Source organism: Tetrao urogallus (genome assembly GCF_951394365.1).
Source record: "Tetrao urogallus genome assembly, chromosome: 2".
Taxonomy (NCBI): domain Eukaryota; kingdom Metazoa; phylum Chordata; class Aves; order Galliformes; family Phasianidae; genus Tetrao; species Tetrao urogallus.
The window spans coordinates 43,606,926-43,632,022 of NC_136814.1; the positions used below are offsets into that span (position 1 = coordinate 43,606,926).

The window sequence follows — 25,097 nt, forward strand, 5'->3', positions numbered from 1 at the left end:
CAATGCAGGAGGGAATGAATCTTCCAGAACAACGAAGGATTGCAAAAATGCATAGGATTTGTTACATTTTAACTTAAGACATCATTTTCTATTTTGTACTGACTTAAGCATACACATTTGAAATATATCATACCTAAATCAATAACAAACAGCACATGATTCCCTGCACTTGTACCTTGAGCAGTTCATATGTAAAGTGTGTGTGGAATAGAAATTAAGAGAATGTGCTGTGACATATTGTGCACTTTGACGGAATTATGTTTTTATTTGATATTGCAATCTTCTTTTTTGTGCAAGATTTTGGTAAATTTTCCTGATTGGCCAGAGCTCTGCATATATATCAGCTAACACTAAGTTTTTAACCTGTAACTCAGCAGGTAGAAGTGGTTTATAAGCTATGGATGCCAAATCAAAACATCTGTTTCCATACTAGCTTTTCAAAGTAGTTTCTTTATAGTATTAGAATTTTGATGCCTAAGTCTTGTTTTCAAATTCTTTTGCCACAGAACACAGCTCTGTAAAAGGCAAGCAAGTTTAAGCTGCAAAATATGTTTACAGTACTCTGTTATTTGTCATCCTTTTCACACATATATACTCTCCTGTTGCCTGTCTTGTTAACAAGCATTAAAAATTCCATTTAGAAGACATTAAATCCATTCTCCACCCACATTTTGTTCATGTGAAAATGTGAAATGTTTTTTCATCACACTATCTGGATAAATAAATAAATAAAGACAACACAATTGCAGAAGGCCAGATCCTAACAATAGCAAATGTCAACAGTCTGTGTCAAAAAGAAGATCTGGCAAAAAGGCACATAGAAAGAAAACTGAGTTAAACAGCAAAACTCCTCCTAAAGATTTTTTACCATATATTTAAAAGTCAAGTTAATAAGCATGCATATTTTAAATTGAAATGAGACAAGCTGATTTTTTGAGGATTTTTTTGCTCTCACAAACAGTAAAAGGAAGTGAGATTTTTTATTAATTTTCAGACACTGACAAGTGTAGTTTCCCATTTATCCCATCTATCAAACTGGTATCGGTTAAAAATCTCTGCATTAAGGGAAGCCTGAAGAGGACATGCTCAGAACCTTTCAAATGAGATGACTAATATGTATGAAACCATTGGATTCAGTATCCTGAGGCATGAGCAAACTGTCACCACTGACTGGTGACTCAGAAGTGCAAATGCTTTCTTCAATCTAGAAAACATTAATGTGGGAGAAACACAGATGTTACTAAAGAATACAGGACTCCGTAAGGCTGAAGATTAATTTCTCCTCCCAAGCCTGATTGATAGTAATCAGCTTCTGATTAAGTATATTTATGTGTTTGTTACTCCAATTGTGTATGATTTGTACTGCAGTAAATAATCTCTACGTTGTTACAGAGCAAAGAGCAGAACCAACTTATTATTCGCTGGCTGTCTGGATATGGACAGTACTTACCTAGAGACAAAATCAACAGAGTTCTTTTGAAACCAGAAACAACTAAAAGTAAATATATTTTCTTGCATCTAGTTTACAATACTTTAAACTGCCTAATCTGTTATCTATCATCAGTTTTACGAGTCACATTTCTCCTATTCAACATTAACAAAGCATGTTTGATCTTCTGAGGCCCTTATTACAAGCACTAAATAAAGTAATACAAGATAATTTTGTAATGTTATTCCAGATTTAAATGCTCTTTGGCCAATATTTCTCTTCCTTTGATATATGTTTTTTTTTCTATGCACATACACAAAACTTACTGTTTATTTGTATTGTTCAAAGAAAACTGCTGACTGAGATCTACCAGGATCTTGTTATCTCGTTGCTGCTGAATTTTTCTTCCGATTGCCTTTTCCCAATTAGTATTGCATATTTTAATACTAAATGTCTGGAATATGCTCTATTTTACTGAACAGTCTGCAATCAACAAAGAACAGTAAGATAGCACTGTCACCACTTGGAATGTGGTAGGCTGATAATTCTCCTAATAGCAGGACACAGAAGGGTGCAGAAGAAACACAAATTGTTTTCCTGAAATGAGATAAGTATAAAGGTTGAAAAGGTGGCTTTGAAGGCTACTGCTAAGGGCAGACTGACTACGCAAAAAGACTCTTTACACAGAAATTGTATTGCAAGACGGCATGCACAGAAGTGTTTCCTGGGAAGAAACACAGAGTGAGAGTGAAAACTTCTCTATAACTTGAAGCCAGATGTAATTTAGCAGATAGTAAAAGAACAAATATGTTTTCAAAAATTTCATAATATACTATAATCTGAAGTGAACTTGCAATTGAGTTTGAGTATCAGAAAACATCCCCTTTCTCAAATAGTACCAACTATTTAATAAGAGATTTCTCTACAAGCAATTCATTTCACAGTTTTTTACAATTTCAATCAACTCTAATAACAAGAAAATGTCATTTTCTCAACTCATCAGCTCATTCTACCAGATGGAACTGTTCATAATGCATTTTAAAATGTTCTTGAGAAATTAGCATACATATTATACATGGTGTACGATATATGTATATCCTGAAAGTCTATCACTGAGATTAAATAAAAGAGCTACTAAGGACCTGGAACTTTTTCTAGGCAGATTTAAATAAAAAAGAAAGAAAGCCATATTTTAATTATAAATTCAATTAGAGTAGAAATGAGCAATCATCAGTGCATCCTGTTTTTTCTTCTCAGGTGACTGAGTACTTCCTAATGTCCATGATTTTCTTTCCTAAGTATTTCAGTGTTGAATATCCTCTAAGGAGGCACCGGCATTGAAAATTATCATTGATAACTAGCATTTTGGAACAGGAGATAAGAGATTAATGCCACAGCAAGAAAACAGCATTTCTTAACAACCAAAATGTATACAATTCTCCTATGCTACACCGTAGCCTTCCGACCCTTTATTATGATTCTGTGGAAATGTTTGCATCGTTACTGTGACATCATACAGCATATGTTACACAAGTAAAGCATCAAGGCTAAAACAACTGTGCTTAATAAATATAAAGCAAAATAACATCTAATTAATGAAGGAAAATTATTTTGCAATTAATAGTTGAGGAAAGAATCCCCAGCATATGAGGGGATAGTGCTCCAGCTCATGCTAGGACTCTTTACAAGTGGGATGGCAAAATCAAATTCTGCTAAGGAGACATCCTCCATCCTCTGCAGCTTTAGCTTACACTGAGGATGAGTCTTTGTGAATTAGGGAGATTCAAATTACTTCTTAACAGGTCCTGTAGCACAACTGTCAAAGCTCTGCTTGGACACAGTAGAAAATCAAGATCATTTTGATATGCAGTTTTTGTTGTTGCTGTGAAAACATTTCTTAACTGCTAGCAAGTTAGGAAAAAAATGTAGACATTGTAAATTATTCCAATTTCATTGGTAATGGTTGCACGTAACAAGCCTCAAAAACACAACAGCCTTGTTTGAGAGTGACTTGAAAGATGCAATTTACTCAACATGTGCAGACTGAAACAGTATATTCTTTGATTCCACAGATCACTTATGGAGAACTGCTATGCAATGATTATATATAACCAGAAGCTAAGACTTCTCATAGCTACTAAATATTTTACTGTAATTTTTCCTGTGAAATTACACTATTTTCCCAATCTTCTGATTTCTTATGATTTTTAAAAATCAAACATTTTAAATATATAACAACAAATCTCTTTTAGGAATACTAATATTTCACTTAAGTACTCTTAATATATGTTGCTCAGAATTTTTTGCATAAAAAATCTAATTGCTACTGTATCTACATGGAGCTTTGAAATAACATTTCGTTTACATGAAACAGTGAATGGCAGCATGAAGGACAAGCTCTGTCTCCCAATGATAGAACAGCTCTCGAGGAGTGGATGAAAGCAAATCAGGTATTGATGTCTCTCTGTTTTTTAGATAACTCCATTTAGGTGCTTCTTGCTATAAGCAAGAAGCTTATAAGCAAGAAGTGTGTAACTCAAAAAGGAATATTCCACATTGAAATGCGTTGTAAATGTAACCCCAACCAGCACAGATGGCATAAAGTGCTTAGTGTTGCTTTCAGATGACATGTCATGCTGTGGGAAGATACGGCTGGAATAAATATATTTTATTCTGTCCTCTGACATTTTTCCATATGATATAATTACTCAGAAAACAGTCTGAAAAAGACCTTCACTATGAGAGGGATCTTTTATATGCTCATACGCAAATTCAGTACTTTGTCAAAAATGTTTTAGAACATAAATTTGCATGCCATGTAAATAATATAACATTTGGTTGCCCATGGTTCAGCTTATATACATTGCCCAAAGGTACAGTAGATATTGAGTTTACTTTCCCTTCACAGATACATTCTGAATAGTTTACCTGACTATTATTATGGTAATTATTCAGATATCACTGTACAAATTCACAAAATAGCTCTTTCATTTCCAGAAAAATAAGAGATTGGTCCTAATCTCTTTTCACAATATCTTGAAATGATAAGAGAAAGAAACTAACAAAAGAGAAATGCAGCAGAAAGAAAAAAAGGACAGATTCTGTGTCAGCTCTGTGCAGATGCAGAGGAATCAAGTACAATAACCTTTTACATGCATTAGTCAAGAAATGGCACTGCACAGATAGTTGGTTTTTTTTCCCCTATTGCAGAACAAAGAGACTGAGTTCTTGCATCAGTGAATGTGAGGCATCAGCTTCCCATCAGGGACTGGCTCTTGGGGAGCCCACAGGCAAAACAATGCAAACTGTAATTAGAATACTTTTCTCTCCCATTCTGGGAATAAACAATCTTTTCAGTGTTCATGTTTACACAAATAACAAAATGTTCAGCTGTGCTGTTGCAACTGTATACGATACAGTAGCAATGTTGTTATAAATAATATATATGCCAATGTAATTTATGTTTCCTAATAAATGCAGAAATCCTTTAAACATTTTCCACCTCATGAACTACTCAAGCATGCATTTTTTGCATAGTATATGACTCAAAATTCGCAACATCTTTTCTGCTTAAATATTTCCAATCAAACACTAAGTATTATCACATTGAAAAGTATTTAACTTTTCATATTATTTTTTTCAAAGCTTATAAACTTCACTTTTTTTTATTGCTACTATACTGAGGGAGTCATATAAAAAATAGATAAATCTCTCTGTATGCCCTCAAGTACAGATTTTTTTCTCAACTTTATTTGGTCTAATAAAAAATAGCAGCAGCATTTTTTATTCCCTGCAATTATAATTACTTTACAGTCATGAAAGTCTTTCCATTTTATGCTAGAGCTTTGCCATTGTTTTTCTTCCTTTAAAAGCCCTATCTACCTCTAAACTTATTATTTACTCTAAGAAACAAAACACATGGGAAAATTTAATATCTACTATCATTGCATAGCCTCTTTATAAACGGATGTATTATTTTAGAAGTGAAAAGCAAAGCTATTAATATTTTATTGCTACACTTGATTATGCCTCTAACATACTGTAGAGAGCATACCTACACTAGCAGAGAACAGGCTAGGAGATTTAACACACTTTTTGTGATTTTTATAATTACCTTTATATTATTGTGTTTAGGGCGCATGCTATCATAATATTAAAGAGTAACAGCACAATGACTAACACTATCTAACGTTATAAGACTAAAAAAAACCCAAAACTAATGGCAATTAAGTTATATGGTCAGAACAGTGTAAGAGAAATATGAATTTACTACTTGGATTTGGAGTGGGTAAGGAAAGTAACCCTTCCATTACAAAGCAAAGGAAGACAATAAAGAGCGGGCTAACCGTGATGAGGAAAGTTTAAGGCCTAGACAGAGGGCTTTTGTGTCAGTCTAGACCAAGTGACCATGTTTTACAGGTGCCATAGGGAAAAAGAGGTGAAATTGTGCACATAGCTTGATGAGGCATACCAGAAGAGAAACAGGAAAATGGTCATCTTGTAGATACGAGTAACATAGAGGATAGTGACTTGCTCAACCTGGATATTTACAAATATAAGCACAAAAGGTCTTACTCAGAAATCTTTTGAAGTGAAAGCAAACATGCTTTTTTTTTTTTCCAATGTATTCTTTCGTAGCTATGAAATATTTGGCAAGAGGATTACAATTGATCCAAAACATGTGATGTCAAAGCAAAACTAAGAAAAATGTATTAACGAGACTTGACATTTAAAATAAAAGTCATTTTTTTGTAAGCCACAATAAATTTAGTGTGAATGTGATCCTTCTTACCCTTATGAGGTCAATTCTGGAATGGAAATTCTTGCTAATGCTTACTTTTTTATCACTGTGGTCACTTAAGGAGCCACTAACTTTCCAACAACTCATTAAGACAAGATTGTGATTTGAGTTGTTTCTATCGCCACACTTGGAATGATGTTCAATGAACTTGTAAAAACTATAACATAATCAAGAATGTAAAACAATGGTAAAAGGCAAAGATATAAAATATTTTCTTTACCTGCAGCATAGGTACTTCTACATGAGAAGCCGTCCATCGTAGAATTGCTAGCAGTTCATTTTTTAATAAAATTATTAGCTTGAATTTAGGATACACCTGTCAAACTAGCTCACATTATGAAAAGGGCACAAGATGGTGTCACACTAGAACATAATGAATGAGCTTTAAAGAATTTTTACCACTTGATACTATACATCTTTACAAATTCTAAAATAACAAGGGTAGGGGCTTGCTAGAGCTTTCTGACAATTCTGACTTTTGTCAGAATTCTTGAAACTTTTGAACACATGAATCCCTTCTTTGTCTAAGTCAAAGAACATGAAAAAATTAAGAATTGGACCTTCTCAGCTGTAATATTTTACTTATTTCATTAAAAAAAAAAATAAAAAACTTAGATGTCATGAGGTTAAACTAGGATTACAAAATTTCACAAAAAACTCTGACATTCTGGCCATAATTGCTAGCCTTCAAAAAACTAAAATCAGTACCTATAAATGGAACTAGATCATCTAAAATTTGAAGTAATGCCATAGAAATGAGAGAAACTATATTTTAATACACAACAGGGAAATCCGTACAGAAACTGAGATAAGTTACGTGACTGTATGTAAATATGTTTATCTGTGCTCTAAAATAGCCCAAAGGAAGTTGAATATAAACCTGCCTTCAGTCATTCCTGATACACTACTCAAAGTCTTGACCGCACACGACAAGCAGAGTTACATAGTTTTTAACCTGTAGATTTTTAGCATAAAAGGGAAAAGAAAGCAGATATTTTCCGTAGCCATCCATCTAATAATACGTATATGAGTAAGGCTGTGCAATATTGAAAATTAAAACAAAATTTAGATGACGTAAAACTTGAAATTGCCTTAGAGCTGCATGAAAAAATGATCCTATAATTCTCCTTCTGGCCAAAAAATTAAAAATCACTTTTTCTTAAAAAACAAAAAAGACCACATCTAGCTGTTCCTAAAAATGTCTTTGAAATAAATATGTGAAAATGACCCTTTACATCTTAGACATTTTAAGAAAATATTGAAGGGAAAAAATGGAATGAAGGCCTAAACCACAAAACTGGAAAAAGATGTTGGAAGCTTCTCTTGTAACTAGCTAGTGTAAAGAAGCACCCAGGATAATGAAACATTCAGGTGTTCACTGACATAGATAAAATGCCTAAATACAGAGCAAATTGCATGCAGTTTAACTTCTTTTTCTAGGAAAAAGAGCGGACTCAATTTTTTCACTATTGAACCTGATATTCTTTGCAGTCTGGCAAAAATGATTCATTTTCTAAGTGATTTATTGATTTGGAAAGTGATTCAGATTAAACTCTGACAAAATTAATTAAATATGCACCTGTAGGCATTCAGTTAAGAGTACCTGAACCTCCAATTGTATGCCAACTCCCTTGATTTTGATGTGATGACTAACTTGGCCACACTAGGTAATTAAAAGGCAATACAAATTCTTCATTTATGGGCTGATCCATTCCTCATTAATGTTGATAGCAATCTTTCCTTACTGAGACCTGGATCAAACTAACACTTGTTCTTCAGTTGCTGTGTTTAGAAGGATATTAAGATTTAAGATTAAGAAAATATTAATGCTCTAAGATATGGGGAGTGAAGCTACGAGAACACAGATTGAAGAAATCTAGTAAAATAAAGTACTGAAGAGTATACAGTATATAATGTAGTCATTTTCTCTGCTTGTCAATATCTGAAGTAGCCCTGTTCCGTCTCTTTCGGATCTCCAGTAAATGAAGTCCGCAAAGCCCCTAACACTGCAGTTACAATCAGTCACCACAGAAAAGAATTTTCTGGACTGCAGTGCCACCCTGAGCAGGCACCAAGTGCAGGAATGGAAAAGAGGCAATTAATCAGTTTACTGGTAACAGAAAGGTGTGTTTCAAAGAATACACTGCTTTCTTAATTCAGGTGTGGGCTCTCAAGAGTTTTTTATGCAGTTAATTTTCTGGTTTGTGGAATCTATTAGAGCTCAGGTAAAAGATGTCAGGGTAACTAGGGGAGAAAAAGGAACAGTCCAGTTATTCCAAAGAAAAATAGAGACATTTTTCTACGATAATCCATAAATGTACTTTTCTACCCATAAATGTACTTCCTTCAGTAATCTATAAAAGTAAATGTTTGCAATAAAAGCGTGGTCATTTAAAAAGTTGAAGCTCTATCTAGTTATACTTCCTAGCTTATAAATGGAATTCAGTTATCCAAATTTAGGCAATATAAAATCATTACTTCTCTTTCTGAAGGATGTGCTTTCAGAGTACATATTCCACAAGTTGTAACAATGCACCCTGATAAGGAATAAAAGTGGTGTATACACATGCAGAGTTTACTAAAGAAATCCTTATTTTTTTTCCTTAGATTTCCATGGATTAGCTAAAGTAAAGTTCTAATTGCACTTAAGAGCAGCCTCTTTCTCAGATGGAAATAAGATTTCATTTTTAATTTTTGTTAAAATAAAAAATGTTGTAAATGATCCACCAGCTCTGGTCTGCATAATTGTCAGCAGTAGCATGCTTTCATGAAGTTCATGACTGTAGATTTCCTGTTGACTGTCTCATTTAAATCTTTCCTTTGCATTCTAATCAGATGGAAACAGGGTCCAATTCCCAATTTCAAAAATAAACACATTAAAGAAAATTAGTTTAGGCATCATTATAGTGTACATACATGAGTGTCTACATTTTTTTTAATGGACACTTTCTAAACAGCGTTTAAGTACAAACCATAATTTCTCTGTGTGGCTAATTTGACCACACATATTGCAAACTGTTTTCATTTTCCTTTATTGTCCTCTAATGATCTCATCAAGAGAATATAATTAGTGTAGTAAACTAAACAACACAAGCTCTGCCCTAAAGCAGCCAAGCATAGTTCTTGACTAGCCTTCTCTCCCAATGGAACCTGATACTGGTAATGGACCATGATCAGTAGGAAGTATATAAATTACATCATGCTCTTTTAAATAGCTTGTGATCTCTGTCTTGGAGCACCATTTGTTGGGATTTACCCAGCTGTATAAACACACACATGAAAGTTGTACTGTACCTCTTTAATGAAGCTACAAAAGTCAATTAATAATGGCTTTGGATGCCTGAAAACCAATGTACGACTGATCAGATGGATTTTGTGACAATTTCTTACTATATCTAACATTTGTTATTTTAGGCAATTCTAGAACTATCTGCTAAAATCCACATCTACTTGTAGAGATGAGTTTCTAAAAATACAGTTTATCACAGTAAGAAAACAATACAGACTATAAGAAATATACTAATACAGAAATATAAATATTGTAAAACCGTCAGCTAGACTTAAATCTAGGTGGGCTACGCAGGATCTTGGACTTGAAAAGTATAATTTTTTCTTTCCAATATGTAACATATACTGTCTATGATGATAACAATTACAACAATGAAATTGTAATTCACTTATAACAATCATATTATATGAGATTTATTCTTATTTTTTATATTATTTTACTGAAGGAGATGGCTATATGAACATAAGGAATCACACATCCACTTTTGTCCTAGTATTTTCATCCCCATCAACCCCCAAAACAATACTTAAAAGCCTGCAAGGTGAGGAAAATTATCTGTAATCCAGAAACAACACTGTACTACCAACTTTTCTACACCACAGGTGGCATCAACATACTCTTTTCAAAAAAGGTATGACACAGAGTTCAAATAAACAAGTTTTACAATAGCTTTCCTCTCATAAGGATGGAGAAAAATCCTACACTAATTAGAAACTTCAAACTTCAGGACATAGCTGTATGTCCCCAGGAGTTAAAGAGCGTAAATATAGACAAAAACAATGTGAAAGTGTAGAAAACCTTGAAGTTAAACTAAATTTATATACTTCTAGGTCACACATACACTTCTGTAACAAAAAAAAATATGTTTCTAGTTGTGTTTATCAGCATTAGATCTAACCGAAGAAAAAATGAAATGCCATTCTTTATTGCTACCTATGTTTGTTCTTTTCTTGAAAGCACAGTAACTTAGAACTGTTTAAAAAAATCTGAAAAGAGAGACATGAAATGAGACTTCTACTTTTGAAAGAGTACTTCTAGAATAGTTCTGATTTTCTTCACATTCAAAACACAGTCTTACTATGGAAAATACACAGTCCAGTAAAGTACAGTAGAAAAGGTACAGTTTGTCTGTGTCCTGGTCAGAGGTAGATGTTACATAACAATATAATTAATAAAAATGAAAAGAAGGTTGTTTACTCACAACCATGTCTGAATGCGAATATAATTTTATTTAAAAGGAAGCAATAGTGTGTAAGTAGTGTTCAGATAAATCAATCTATTGTATGGTGACTGTTACTGCATACAGAAATGAGGGCTTCCGCATTTAAACGTTCCTGCTTCTGTTAGCACCAAATTCTGCTCTTGCTAACATTTTGAATGGGCCTTTCTGAAATCCCCTAGCTCCCCCAGGCAATTTGTTTCCTTGGGATCAATAACTGTAAAAAGTACTGCCTCAATGTGAATGAGGGTATGAGAAACAGACCCACGGCCTCTAAATGGCTCCTTTACATAAACAGCATACCACATGCCATTCCAAGGACACAACATAATGCAACAAAAGGGACCTTTTTCTCATAATGTTGGTGAACAATTGCATTGTACAAAACATGCTAAATATTAATCATAGAAGAGTAAGCTTGTATAGAATTCTGCTCTTGAATGATGTATCACTATGTATCTCTAATGACAGAGAAGAATTCACATGACCAGAATAAATTTCACTCTCTAAGGTAATAAGAAAAAATTATGTTTAATCAAAACAAAAAGAACAAAATATATAAAAAGAAACAGAGCAAGCTGACCATCATTTTTCTAATGAATAAAAAAAGCTAATAAAAAAACACTTGATTTCAATTGCTTGAAATGCATATTGCATGACAATATCCAGGTTCTTGACTGAAATGCTGTTGTCTTTTCTACAAAACAGATCTGAAAGATTATTTCTACTATTTTATTTCTCAAGTGGGGAAGCAAAACCTGTACATCTTAGCCAGACTTTTAATCATATTTCTAATAAATGCAAACATAAATAGAACAAATCAGTGAAGAATCATCCACGTATTCCAGCCATCTAGCAAACATTTTTAATTGCAATTGAACAGGATGACATTTAAGACCACTGCTTGTTTAAACACTGAGACTGACAGAGAATCTTAATTTATCATCCTGTACCACTGTGGGATTCGAAAATTAATAGCAAAACTACCTGGTTACTGCGTGATTATGAGTGCCAGGAATCTCTACTAGTATAAAGATGGCAGAAATAACAGTAATCTTCTGTGCCAATTTTTATGTCTACTTCCACATTCTATCCTGCCTTCTTATTAAAGCCAGGTATGCTCTGGTATAACAGACATACACAGCCGATATGCAGATTAGGGTATTTCTATCCTGCCAGCTTTGCACATAAACTAACATGAACATTTAACAACAGCCGGAATGATGTCAGAAATGTAGATTTTTAGTTGTTAATTTATTTTCACTAAAAGTAATCTAAGTTGTATTAATCTAATCTTAATGTAATTTTGTATTAAAAGTGTCAATTGACAATAGTCTTAATGAGACTTAAACAAGTAATTTGTTTAAAATTAATATATTATTGATCACTTATGAAACTCAGTGTGTGCAGAATATATGAAATGCTTATGTAAACAGATGAAGCTAAAATATGTATTTAATAATGAAAAAATACATAAGCTGGTAATAATACTTGGGACCATTTAAGAATAGATACAGCTATAGAGGATAGGTGCAAAATAAATAACCTTTAGTCAAAAACAATAAATATCTTAAACTAATTTGTTAAGCGAACACTGATAACAATTTTGTAAATGGTAAAAAATATATTTTCAGGCCTAAGACAAAAAAAATCCACAGAAATTAGAATTTGCTGGGTGCACTTATAATTCAAAATCCACCATCGAGATGTATTTATGGGCTTATGAAATAAAATTAATGTGTAAATGGTCATGATTTTTGTTAAAATCTGACCAAGAAAGATATATCTCATCCCACTACATTAAAAGGGAAATATCACACATATGTACCATATTACTCCTCAAAGCTACCTTTATCAAAACAGAGGCTTGGGTACATATTTTATGGAATTTGGGACTGCATTTCTAAGCTATTGTTTTTGATAGTTTTGTGAATTACAGTTAAAAGAAATCTTTGCTCTCCCTACTAAGTAATACAAAGCACTAAGTAGAGACAGATAAGAAATATTCTGTTTAACTTGAAAGGAATATGATTTCAAAAAATAGAAAATATCCCCTTGTATTTAGGGATGCCAACATTTTACTTTAAGAGTTTAATACTCCTGAAGTTTCCCAGTACTCAATTCTGAGTAAGGTCTCCCAAGCTTGCTGTCTGAATAGTAGATTGTAGATTAGTAGTAGATTGTAGACTATAGATTGTAGCCCTTATAGCTCCAATAGTAGATTGGAGCCCTTAGACAGTATTATTCACCTTCAGTAATGCAATGGGCCATAGATTGGAATTATATGTCAGAGCTCTCAAAAATAACATAAATTCTGAAACAAGCTTCAGAGAGCAGAATATGAAATAAAATGAGAATGTTATATCTGACTTAGAACTAAGAATATTATCATGTATCTTCCATCAGAAGAGGGGTGGCCAGCAGGGACACAGAGGTGATTGACCCCCTCCGCTCTACTCTTGTGAGGCCCCACCTGGAGTACTGTGTCCAGCTCTGGAGCCCCCAGTACATGAAAGACAGAGAGCTGTTGGAGAGGGTCCAGAGGAGAGCCACGAAGATGATCAGGGGACTGGAGCATCTCCACTACAAAGGCAGGCTGAGGGAGCTGGGCTTGTTCAGCCTGGAGAGAAGAAGGCTGCAGGGTGACCTCATTGCAGCCTTTCAATACCTAAAGGGAGCCTACAAACAGGAGGGGAATCAACTCTTTGAAAGGGTAGATAACAGCAGGACAAGGGGAAATGGTTTTAAGTTGAGGGAGGGGAGATTTAGGTTGGATGTTAGGGGGAAGTTCTTTACAGAAAGCGGTAACGTGCTGAAACAGGCTGCCCAGAAAGGTTGTAGATGTCCACCCCCTGGAGGTGTTCAAGGCCAGGTTGATTGGGCCCTGGGCAGCCTGGTCTAGTATTAAATGGGGAGATTGATGGCCCTGCTTGTGGCAGGGGGTTGGAGATTCATGATCCTCAAAGTCCCTTCCAACCCTGGCCATTCTGTGATACTGTGATTCTGTTGTTTTTTTTTTGTTGTTGTTTGTTTGCTCGTTTTCATATAACTGTTTTCCTAACATAAAAAAGTCTTTGGGAGAAAAATTGAAATACTCTTCTTATCAAACACATACTATTATGAGACATACTTAAACCTGCAATATGCCTAAATTATAAGCTCTATACATTACGTATTATTTTAAAATCTACTTTAAAAAAGATTACTTTTTTTTTTTTTTTCTTTTTCACATATCAAATGATTATTCTCCACGTAGTTGTTCCTCCACAAACTGATCTGTGTTCCTATCTTGAGTTTTATGGGTTTCTTTGGGATCCCATACAGGAAATATTGATTCTTCATTATCTACTACTTTCAGAAAGTACAAGCAATTATACTTTCTATGCAGGAGTTAAGCAGTTCTGAAGAGGAGGTACAGTACAGTTTTAGATTTAGATTCTTTGCTCCTTACCTGTCTTACCTCCATAATTCAGTTATATTTGACTAAATATGTAGATTCTGTGAAAAGTCTATGTATCAATAAGCTAGTTTTCAAGAAGATAGGAAGTAATCTTTGCAATTCTACACCAGAAGTTTGAATTGCTGAAATCACAAGAGTGATGTGATAAAGATCTTCATTATAGATCTGCCTTCAATATAAAAGAAAATAAATCTGCTTTCTGATTCTATCCTTCCACATACAATGTTGCAGATGGAAGGTTCTGCTTTTTCTGCTCATAGAAATGTATGTGCCATTCACTTTATATCATTTAAGTTCAGCTGGATACATCTCCATTTCTTGTGGTGGCCTGGTGATCAATAGTCTCCCCACCACAAATATTTGTTTCCAAAAATTCAAGGAACATTAGAAAAACTATTTTGGAACAACAAAATCTGCATTCATATCTAACTTCATTGAATTGTTTAAATTATAAGCAAATGGTTAAATAAGGTGTGGTGGAGTTCATTTTACAGGAAAAGAATACAATCAATTTGAGATCTTCCAAGAACAGATTAGGGGGCCAACAAGGATGCCTCCTGTGCCTGATTTATTTATGTGCCTTTATTTAAATCTGATTTTTATTTAAATCTGATATTTATGAGAATTTCCCTCTTATGACCACTGAACTGTTTGGCCTTGATTTACAACTGACTGATGAATGGCTATACAGGAATCTGAGACAAGTCTGCCTGTCTCTGAAATCTAGCACACTGGCAGTTTATTCAACTTTTTATTCAAAGCCAACTTTGCTCCTAGTAGGCTAATCTCTTCAGGTTCTCTCTGCATTCAGTGGACAGATGACATATTAAGCACTGTCCAAAAACTAAAGAAACTTTTGTACCTTTCCAGCCAAGGAGAAATTTTTAACGTCATGTCCTCAATGTGGCCATTTTGCCTTTGAATACTCCTCCTTCATTTGGCTAGAATACATCCATCTTTTGTGGGGAGAATCAATCTTAAATTTATTCCAAATTATTTCCCATTTATATCTTTCCTAAATATGTTTCTTAAATATATTTCCTAAATATGTTCTGACCTTACAATTTCATAAGTACTTGGCCAACAATTTCCACTAAAAAAAAGTTGTTAAACAGCAAAATTATATTTAGACATATACTGCAGAGAGTAACAGTGACATCAGCTCAATGATGAAAAAGTAAAAAGAAATTTGGGCACTAACATTTATTCCAAATTGTGTAGAATAGTACAAAATATCTGTGCTAATTAGAAACAGTAAGTACATTTGGTTAGGAACTGTATTGTAGTACATAAAACCAAGCAAGAAGAGATGAGATTGAATGTTAACCTTGGCATTTCTTTTTCTAAATGCTTAATTTAGCTTTGAAAATAAAAATAATAGGGAATCTAATTTGGTGTATAAATGGAAAGTCCTATTATAAAAACAGTTCAGTTTTGTTTTTGTTTTCGTTTTTTTTTTTTTTTTAATGTAACTTCTATCTGAAGCAGGAACTTCTGGATGAGATGCAGACACCAGTATATAAATACTCTGATCATAAATATTGGATCTAGTCCACCTAATTTGCAAACCAGAGAAGTCAAAATGTACTGTTCAGCTACTACAGCCCTGCAAAAGAAACTGAGATTGTCATATGCTAATTGCACCACCATGTTGGATGGCCATAGGATATTATAACAAGAATACATGTTTTTATTGGTACACCTGAAAAGGAGAATGATGGATGTGTAAATTTGAAAAAGGAATCAATAGTTCACTGCTATGGGCCTCAGCTTTGTTGCCTAGAGTGTTCTTCAGTATCTAAGAAAAAAGCAATGTCTGAAATGAGATGAAATGATATAATAGAATAATAACTGAAGGACCTGAAGCACTTTAATCACCTGAGTGTTGTGGTGCTTTAATCACAGCGCAATATTTATACACCTCCTTGTATCATTCCATTACATGGGGCTTTAATCTATTTTCCTTGAGGGAAAGAGAAAGATGCCACAAGGAAAACTCTCCCTCAAAAATTCCTCTCTCCCCATTACCTGCTGTTTGGTTTGACATAAAAACAGAAAGCCAGGTACAGATCCAATTTCTGTGATTTTGGTAACTTCAAACTACTTTCACAGAAATACTCAGAGTAGAAATCCTAACTGAGCACAGAAATTGAAAATATCCACAATAAATAAACACAATGTACCTAGAATTAATAATTGAGCATACATTTCAGATGTATATTTTAAAATAAAAAATGCTACTTTAATAAATGTAACAAGTTGAAATCTCTTCAAACTTAAGCACATTTGTTTGCAAACATAATGGAAAAGAGAAGAATTATACAGAAAATAAATACTTTCTCAGTGTTATTTAATATGTATCTGAAAATAGTTTTAAGTGAAGTGGATAGTGACAGTTCAACTGACAAAATCATTTGTCAGTCTCACTATATGCATTCCAACTAGGTGAAAACTGTAGAAACACATTACCAAGAAGAAGGGAATAACTCCTAAATGGAAACACAGCAGTTAGATTTTTAACATTCTAGCTTACTCGTAGGAGGCAAATACAAAGAAAGCCTTAAGATCTAGAGAACAAATACAGGTGTCTCTAGTCCACACAAACCAAATCAGGAACCTCAGAAGGGTGTCAAAGAAGTCCACAAGGGAGCTGCTTATAGTAAATCAATTGAAAATAAGAAGTGCAGACACAAATCTGAAATTCTGCTCCTCTAAAGTTTAGAGGCTATAATCAGAACTGCAATATGGATGGTGCAGTTCTAATCTACCTGGAGCAGCCGGGGAACTGAGAACCTAGAGAGCTGCAGTCCTATTACATGGGCATGTGCAGAACTAGGTGATTCTGTGAAAAAAAGTTTGTGCATAAATTGATGCCAGTCTGCATCATCCTTCATGCCGTAACTTAGTTAGATTCAACAAGGAATTCAGGACTCCTTCATAAAGAAGAAACTATAGATAAGCAAGTATAAGCCTAGCCTTTAGGTAGAGAAACAGCAGGACAGAACTGTGGGCTCTAGTTCCAGGTTGTACATTATCTTTATCATTGAAAACAAACAACAACAAAAACCTTACATTTTGCATTAAAGTAATGCAAAATAAATGAAAATGACAGTGCCCACTCTGTTTTATGTAGAGTTTAATGTTGCAGGCATGCAACGTTGCTCAGAGAAAGCCAAAGATGGGTTTCTCTGGTAACTAAAGCATCTCCTTGTCTCATTTTGAGATCAGGTATTTACCTGCTCACATTAGAATCATAGAATGAATTGAGTTGGAAGAGGTATTAAAGATGATGTAGTTCCAATGTCCCTGCCACAAGTGAGAATACCTTCTGCTAGAGGACGAGTTGAGATTGCTCAAAGCCCCATCCAACCTGGACTAATTAAGAAAGGTATAAACACACAGAAAAGGCAGATTTACAAATGCCGTTATAATTCTGTACTAATCTGGTTCTGGATGTCCCAGTCTTCCTCTAACGTCTGATTTCCAAAGATTACTATTTTCCACAGGAGCATAAATTCCACAAAAGTATTAAAGCAAAACATACTAATTCTTAACTTGGTGAAAATACTGTTTCACTGCCCTGGAACTTTAAAAAGTTCTGAAAAGAAAACGTTGATTGAGTCATACGAGATCTTTGAGGCTATATCCATTTTACAGATGCATAGATCTGTAGCATTCTCACTATTGGATTTACCCACTAATTTGCTGTCGATTCAGAAATCCTAACTCTCATACCTGTGTTTCAGTCACTAGATAACTCTCCCTTCCTTTAGAGAATATACTAAAAAAATTAAAATTGGAAAAAGGAAAAAAAATTGGAAGAAATATTAATCCATGAACATGGTGAGCTTTCCATTTTTCTTTTATCAATAATTCAAGATGATGGAATAATTAGGCTATTAAAACATTAAAAGCAAGTGCGAAGTGTTATTAACACCAGCCTAATTACTGCTGAGTCAGTTTCACTTTACACAGACTGATGCTGTATTTTTCAGCTAAGAAATTAGATAGTAATTAGAAATTACCCAGCAATTATGATCTAAGCATAATTTTCTAAGTGTATTATAAAGTACCTGATAGGGCTTTGATTATACGTGAATAGTGTACAGTATCATCAGCTTAAAAAAAAAACATGCTTCGTATTGGAAGATATTAAAGGAAAAAATGCTCTGATATAGGTGGGTGTCAGTAACTTCTAATTTCAGTACTTCAGAATTTCATTAGATTTTCTGTAACTCACTATGTAATGCTGGTGACTGAAACAAGTAGGGACTAACTAGTGTATAATGACATACACGAGCAGCTGCTGTTAACTGTTAAAGATTACTCCTCTTCTACTCCATATTTAATTACTATTCAAAAACCTTTATTTTCACATTATTTTCTCTTACAAGACTAGCTATTTGGCAAAAAAAATGCATTTTGGAAAAAAAAAAATTAAAGACCATCAGCTGATCTCTTAGAAAAAAATTGTTCTGAGTTCTTAAAAACATTGAAAGGTATTAGTTAAATAAATATTCTTAACGCTTTAATTCATAGGAAGCCTGTCAGAATAATATTATTAATTTCAAGTAGTAATGACAAACGCATTTTGCTTCTCTCCATAATAGTATTAATTTTTGGAGTGCAAGCAATTCATCTTTATGTTTAACAAAGTGATTTACTGGCACAGCAAACTCCATTTTTGGGAAAATCACAGTATTTTTCAGTAAATGTTGATGAATCAGAACGTTCTGAATCCTCTTTTGCTGAGAGTATATTGTAAAAATCTACAAACATAAAAATAATTTGTTCACTCAGCTCTGTGTTGCCATGATGGTCCTATTCTTTTGAAGTGTGTATCTTTAAAGCTATTCCAGAATCTTTGCTCTTGTACTTCTGAAATCATGACAGCTGCTTAAGAATAACCTGAAACCTCAAAGTTCAGAAGACAAATGAAGAGAATGTGGAACGATTTCTGAACATGGAGTTGATAAACTGTGAAGAATTTTAGAATAAGATTGACATTGTTTACGAAAGCACTTTGGGACCTCATAGAGGAGGACTCAGACATATGAAATGTTTCCTTAAAACATATTCAATCACATTATAAGATGATGCAAGTTTCTCACTAATAACCACAAACCACTCTGAGGACCATCAATGCCTCAAACTCACAAGCACTTTTGAGAACACTCCAAATATATGGACACCGTAGTTGCTTCCTTCTGCAATTAAACACTTCTTCTTTCTCTAGAGTCTGTGAAGCACTACTCTACTTTGTAAAAACAGTTCTCCAAAACATGGGAAGTATCTCTCAGACACGGGAATGTTTTTTCCTAAGTGAAGTTCGGGCGCTGTAAAGCAGGCATTCTAGCTCTGTTTTGTAGCTTCACACTTCAATGAATGCTGCAATTCAGTTACACTGGGTATTCTCAGTCATATCTCTAAAATTTTATTTGAGATGACTGACTGGATACATAGAGGCAGAAAAAGTTCATTCTAGCTTTAACTTACTGTTAGTGTCAGAGCACCTTTATTGCAGCCAAGTGAAACTTGGTCTTCAGTCTGATCTGCTACTGCTGTTTGCCTTATGGTGACTGAAACAAGCCATAGATGAAATCACCACGCTACAAATTCCTTCAGAGCAATGCTACCCCCTACTTCAAGCAGTGCTACTGCCTGAGGTATCCAAATAATAACAATATTTTGTTTTCATCCATTGCTTTATCTGCAATTCTCTTAAAAGCTGCTCTTTATTATTAGTGAATAATTTAATTTGATTACATGAAAAAATACTTGTGTTCATGAATTGACATAATGTAGGATTTGGCAGAGTAAAAAACAGTTGCTAAACCAAACCAATGAAATTTTCATTCACAAGTTAGGTAAACTAAGCAAGAAATCTGCTGATCATAACTGTTAAGTCTTGATAGTAAATAAGCTTGTGTTTCAGGCAGTATTACGCTATATATACAACCTAACAGCAAACTTCAGGCAAGATTCCTTTTTTTTCCTTTTATTTTCTACCTGCTGTCAGAAAAGAGCAAACTTACTCAATGTGTTCTTAAATTTTTTACCTCAGACACCACACAGATTTCAAAAAGCTGGCTTATAAAATAAGAAACCCAAAAGCAAAAGCAGTTTTTGTGGGAAAAAAAAAAAAAAAAAAAAAAAAGCATTTCCATTTGATTCTACAGATATTTTTCTTCCCTCTTAACAAGATTAAAATTAGTTTCATTAGCGTACTCATAACTAATAAATTTAAATGAAAACTGAAGTGGCATTACAGGGTACATAATAGATATAGTAAGCATTATAATGACTTTTTTTTGTTTCTCATATTACATAGTAGCATTTTTTGCATAACAGTCCAAATGCTGGAGAGCTTGCTCAGAGGGTGCTAGGCACTCTCTCTTAGTCCACAGAGATCAGGCAAATAGCTCCTCTGTTTCAGTAGTATTCACTAATCACTGGGATCAAGACACAACCCCTTCTACTTGCTCTCCTGCCGATGTTATAACTTGGGCTAAGAGCTTTTACAGAAGGCTTCAATCCTTCTTCAGAATATGCTTACTCTTGGTGATGATGCTCTCCCTTTCTCCACAAATACTCAAAACACCAGCGTCTGCATCACTACCAGGAGAATTTTTCTTTCAGTCATATTGCTCTGCAACAGATTGTTTTGGGAATCCAAATGAAGAGAAATGTCTCATGTGAGTCTAGGGCTTAAAATCTGTAGAGGGCACAAATTCAGACATACCAAGCATGTTTTACACAACAAAAAGCCTCTTGCTCACTACACAGACTCTTCAAAAGCTCACTGAGATTTCTCATTCTGGCTTTCAAAAACGTCAGGTATCTGCCTTCCGAGACTTGGATCTTTCCATGGCATTTGTAATTTAGGTTCTAGTCACTTATTGTTTTCTTTATCTTATTACTCAAACACGTGAGCATGTTTCAGCTATTTTAAATAAATAAAACATTTAATTAATTTCTCAGTAATATATAAACTTTTAATAAAAAAAAAAATATCTCAGTGCTGAAGTTACCTATACACAAGAAGTAGGAATGAATAATTAATGGAAGAATATGCCCATACTGAACCAATACACTCCTCCACTTCTATCATTCTGAACGCATGCCTGACAATCCCCTACCCATGGCCCACAGACTCTAATAATATGTATTTGCCATGCTTCGATTTTCTGATTAACAGCAATTCGATTCATACTATGTTTTCACAGTTAGACATAACATTCCAGAGAATTCAGAAAACAAAATCAAAATAGTTTTTTGATATATGAAATTACAAGAAAAACACAGAATTGTAGTGCCTGGAAGGGACCTCTAGAGATCATCAAGTCCAACACCCCTGCAAAGCAGGCCCTCTACAGCAGGCTGCATAGGTAGGTGTCCAGACAGGTCTTGAATATCTCCAGAGAAGGAGAATCCACAACCTCCCTGGGCAGCCTATTCCAGTATTCCATCACCCTTACTGTGAAGAAGATCTTTCACATATTGGTGCTGAACTTTCTAAGCTCCAGTTTATGGCCTGTTCCCCTTGTCTTGGCACCACAGGCCACTGAAAAGACAGTGGCCATGTCTCTGACTCCTACACTTAAGATCTTTATAAACATGAATAAGATTCCTTCTCAGTCTCCTTTTCACAAAGCTGAACAGATCCAAGTTAACCAGCCTTTCCTTGTAGGAGAGATGCTCCAGTCATAGGGGAGATGCTCCACACTTCACTAAAATACATTACTAAGAAGAAATCAATAAACATTTTGTGGAGTGTTGACTAAAAATATTGTGATAAAGACTTCTAGTATGGGTGCTAAAAATTTGAAATGAAATACATATATTATCAGTCATCAAGACAACATAACTATTATGAAGACATTCATTTTTAGAGACAAGCATGTTTGAGATACATAGTAAGAAAGCAAGAGATCAAAATTAGAATGAGTTAATTCACAAAAAGTACTATGTGTATAAAACAATGGCAGGATGATTTGGAAGCAGTAGAGGGAAGAAGAAAAAGTGGAAATGTCAAAAGCACAATGAAAAAGAGAAGCAATATATATAAAATTCCATGCTTCCATGAATAATCAACATTTAGTGTATACTCTAAAAGAGTACACTAAATTAGTAACTCTGTATAAAGTAACATTTGACACTGTTTAAGATACAGGTGATCAGCAGGCTGAATAAGATACCATCCTTGTACACCAAAGGCTTCAGATCCCAGAAAACAGGACTTACAGAGTTCACAGACTCCCTAGCTAATCCGGTAAACATCTGCAGTAGGAATCACAGTCAGCTGTAGCAAATGGCTGCCTACAGGGAGAGTCAACAAACCTTACTTTTATTTATCAAAGAATGCCTCAGAAGGCAATGGCAAGTAAGTAGTACTGTTGCTGACTGTGAAACTGTAGCCTCAGTGTTGGGAAACAGATGGGAAGTCGGAAAAAATTGCTTGAAGTGGGACAGGATTGACAGTTTCTCAAACTAACATTGTATTTCAAGCTCAGGTAATATCAAACTAATTTATGAGTTTCAGTGACTGAAGAGCAATGCAAGAGATAAACATCTGTCAGGCTGAACCTAAGACTGAATTTTATATTTGTTTCATTAAATACTTTTTCATGATTTAAATTTTTTTCTGTTTTGTTTATAAGTTTGTTTAATACTTTGCGATGAATACAAATCAAATGAATTTACTGGAAAAAAATTTTCTGAAGCATCTATATTTAGAACATATCTAAAGTCAATGGGACTTGCATGTTTTTCCGCAAGTCTGCTAGGTACTAGTATGAGAAGACTGTAAGGATGGATGTTTGGGATAACAGCAGTTGTCCATCTAATCCAGAAGATAAAATCAATTAACTAGTCAAAATGAGATGACTAGATAATATGAATCACAGAATTGTACTGAGATCATCGAGTCCAACCCCTGAATACAGGATGAGCATATTCATTTAATGCTGACTAGATCTTATTAACACTATTTTTTTCCATGTTCTGTTGCCTTTAAGCCTATCTAGTGTGAGAATGGTGTTTGAATTTGGGAAAGATCTCCTTCCAGAAGAGACATTGATCTAGCAAAGTGGAAATGACAAGAACACGGCCCCTTCCAATTACCTTATTTCTGGACAAATTTCCACAGCGACAGTCTTACTAGATTTCAACGCACACAACTCCTAGAAAATGCAACACATTTCCTTTAAGTTAATACAAAAAAGTACTAAGAAGAGCATCCAGTCCTTCTCTCCATCTTCCACCCATATAAACAAGCAGTGAAGAAAATAGCTTGAATCACCTCTAAAGCTTACTTGGAACTGGGAGCAAAGACTTGTACCTCAATTGTCTATTAAGCATACAGGAGATAGAAATGAGATAGAAATAATAATACAATTTCTTTAAAGAGCTTGTGAAAGATGAAAGAAATGTAAGCTTTCTGAGGGAAATGAAAATAGAGAAGAATTTTCCTTAGTCACCAGTAGGCAAATATTCAGTAAGTGGGATATTTTCATGTGATATGCCTTGCAAATATTATCCATTGCCTTGCTGGTAATACTGAACTTTCAAATATCTTATTCCTGTGAAAGTAATGATTTAATAAAAAGTATCAATTTCTAATTATTAATTTTCCCTTATTTTTGGTTTTCAGTTCATGAATGCCAAATATGAAGACTTAGTGTAGTCTGATATGCATACAAATATATAGAGAATGGATGTCATGCAGATGTGTTGAAAATACATTTTATTTTGAACACAACAAAATCAAAGCTCAGGAAAAAAATTGAAAAAAAAAATGATTTGCTGAGCATTGACAGACCTCTTTGTGATAGATATTCAAATTTGATCTGTGAAGGGGAAGTATTCTAATACATAATGAGCCTTACTGAACATACTTAATCTCAGCATACTAAGTTTATTCATAATCTTTCCTCCCACAACTTCTTTAAAACCATGGTTGACAACTAAATCGCATTGTATTTATGGAATTCTACATGTTGTTGCAAGTTTCTCACTAACTTTAGTAGTTACAGACATTTATGTATTTAGAGAGAACTAGCATCTAAATTTCATTTGATTCTTCAAGCCAGTCTTTGGATGTGCATTTTTCAATCCAAGATACTACAAGAGTGAGTTTAAGATAGTACACTCAGTGGTAATGCAACCCGGAAGCAGTCTTGCAGATAACTATAAAAATGCCACGAATTTCAAGAAAAAATTGTCAGTACTGAGAGGAATTATATTCTTTCAACTTATAGGGCTGCATGTAAACAACATAAGCATGAAGTCAATACTTTGGTAAATAATTGTACAGATAGTATGTATAGTATGTACAGAAAAATACCCAAAAGAGTAATTTGGAGAAAGCAAGATACAGCATATTGATTTTACTTGGTGTTTACAGCGTAAATGCATTCACATTACATAGTATTCATGGGGCTCTCAGTATCACAGTTTTTAAAGACTGAGACCGGCAAGAGAGTGATTGATTGAGACAAAGAAACATTCTCAACTGTAGATGCAAAATAGTTCAAAATTTCTCCAAATAAAACCTGCTAAGTGAGAAATAGTAACTTCAAACTTCACTACTACGCTAAACATCATACGACTTGAATGTTTTATATGAGGAGTGAATGTTGACTAAAAAAATATGAATTTTTATATGAGGAGTTATCTTGACCCTCAAATTAAATAGTTTGATTACTCCTTTTATTTTTATTCCTTCCTAAGTCTGCAGGTAGTTGTGAATGTTGCTTGTGAAAAGCGTAGAACTGAACAAAACAAGTGGAATGAATTGAAGTATTTAAGGGAGTGAAAAACCTTTGTAATTTATTAATTTATTCAAGACTTTTACAAAACTTTACAATTTAATTATTGGAAGATTACAGAACTGCTTCA

The 25,097-nt window shown here is 34.0% G+C and overlaps 1 protein-coding gene across 1 annotated transcript in view; it reads right to left on the bottom strand.

The window, feature by feature from the left end:
• PACRG (parkin coregulated) overlaps positions 1–25,097 on the bottom strand; it is a gene marked incomplete at both ends in the record, with an annotated part of 185,671 nt that overhangs the window by 57,605 nt on the left and 102,969 nt on the right. The gene's annotated exons all lie outside the window — the stretch shown is intronic.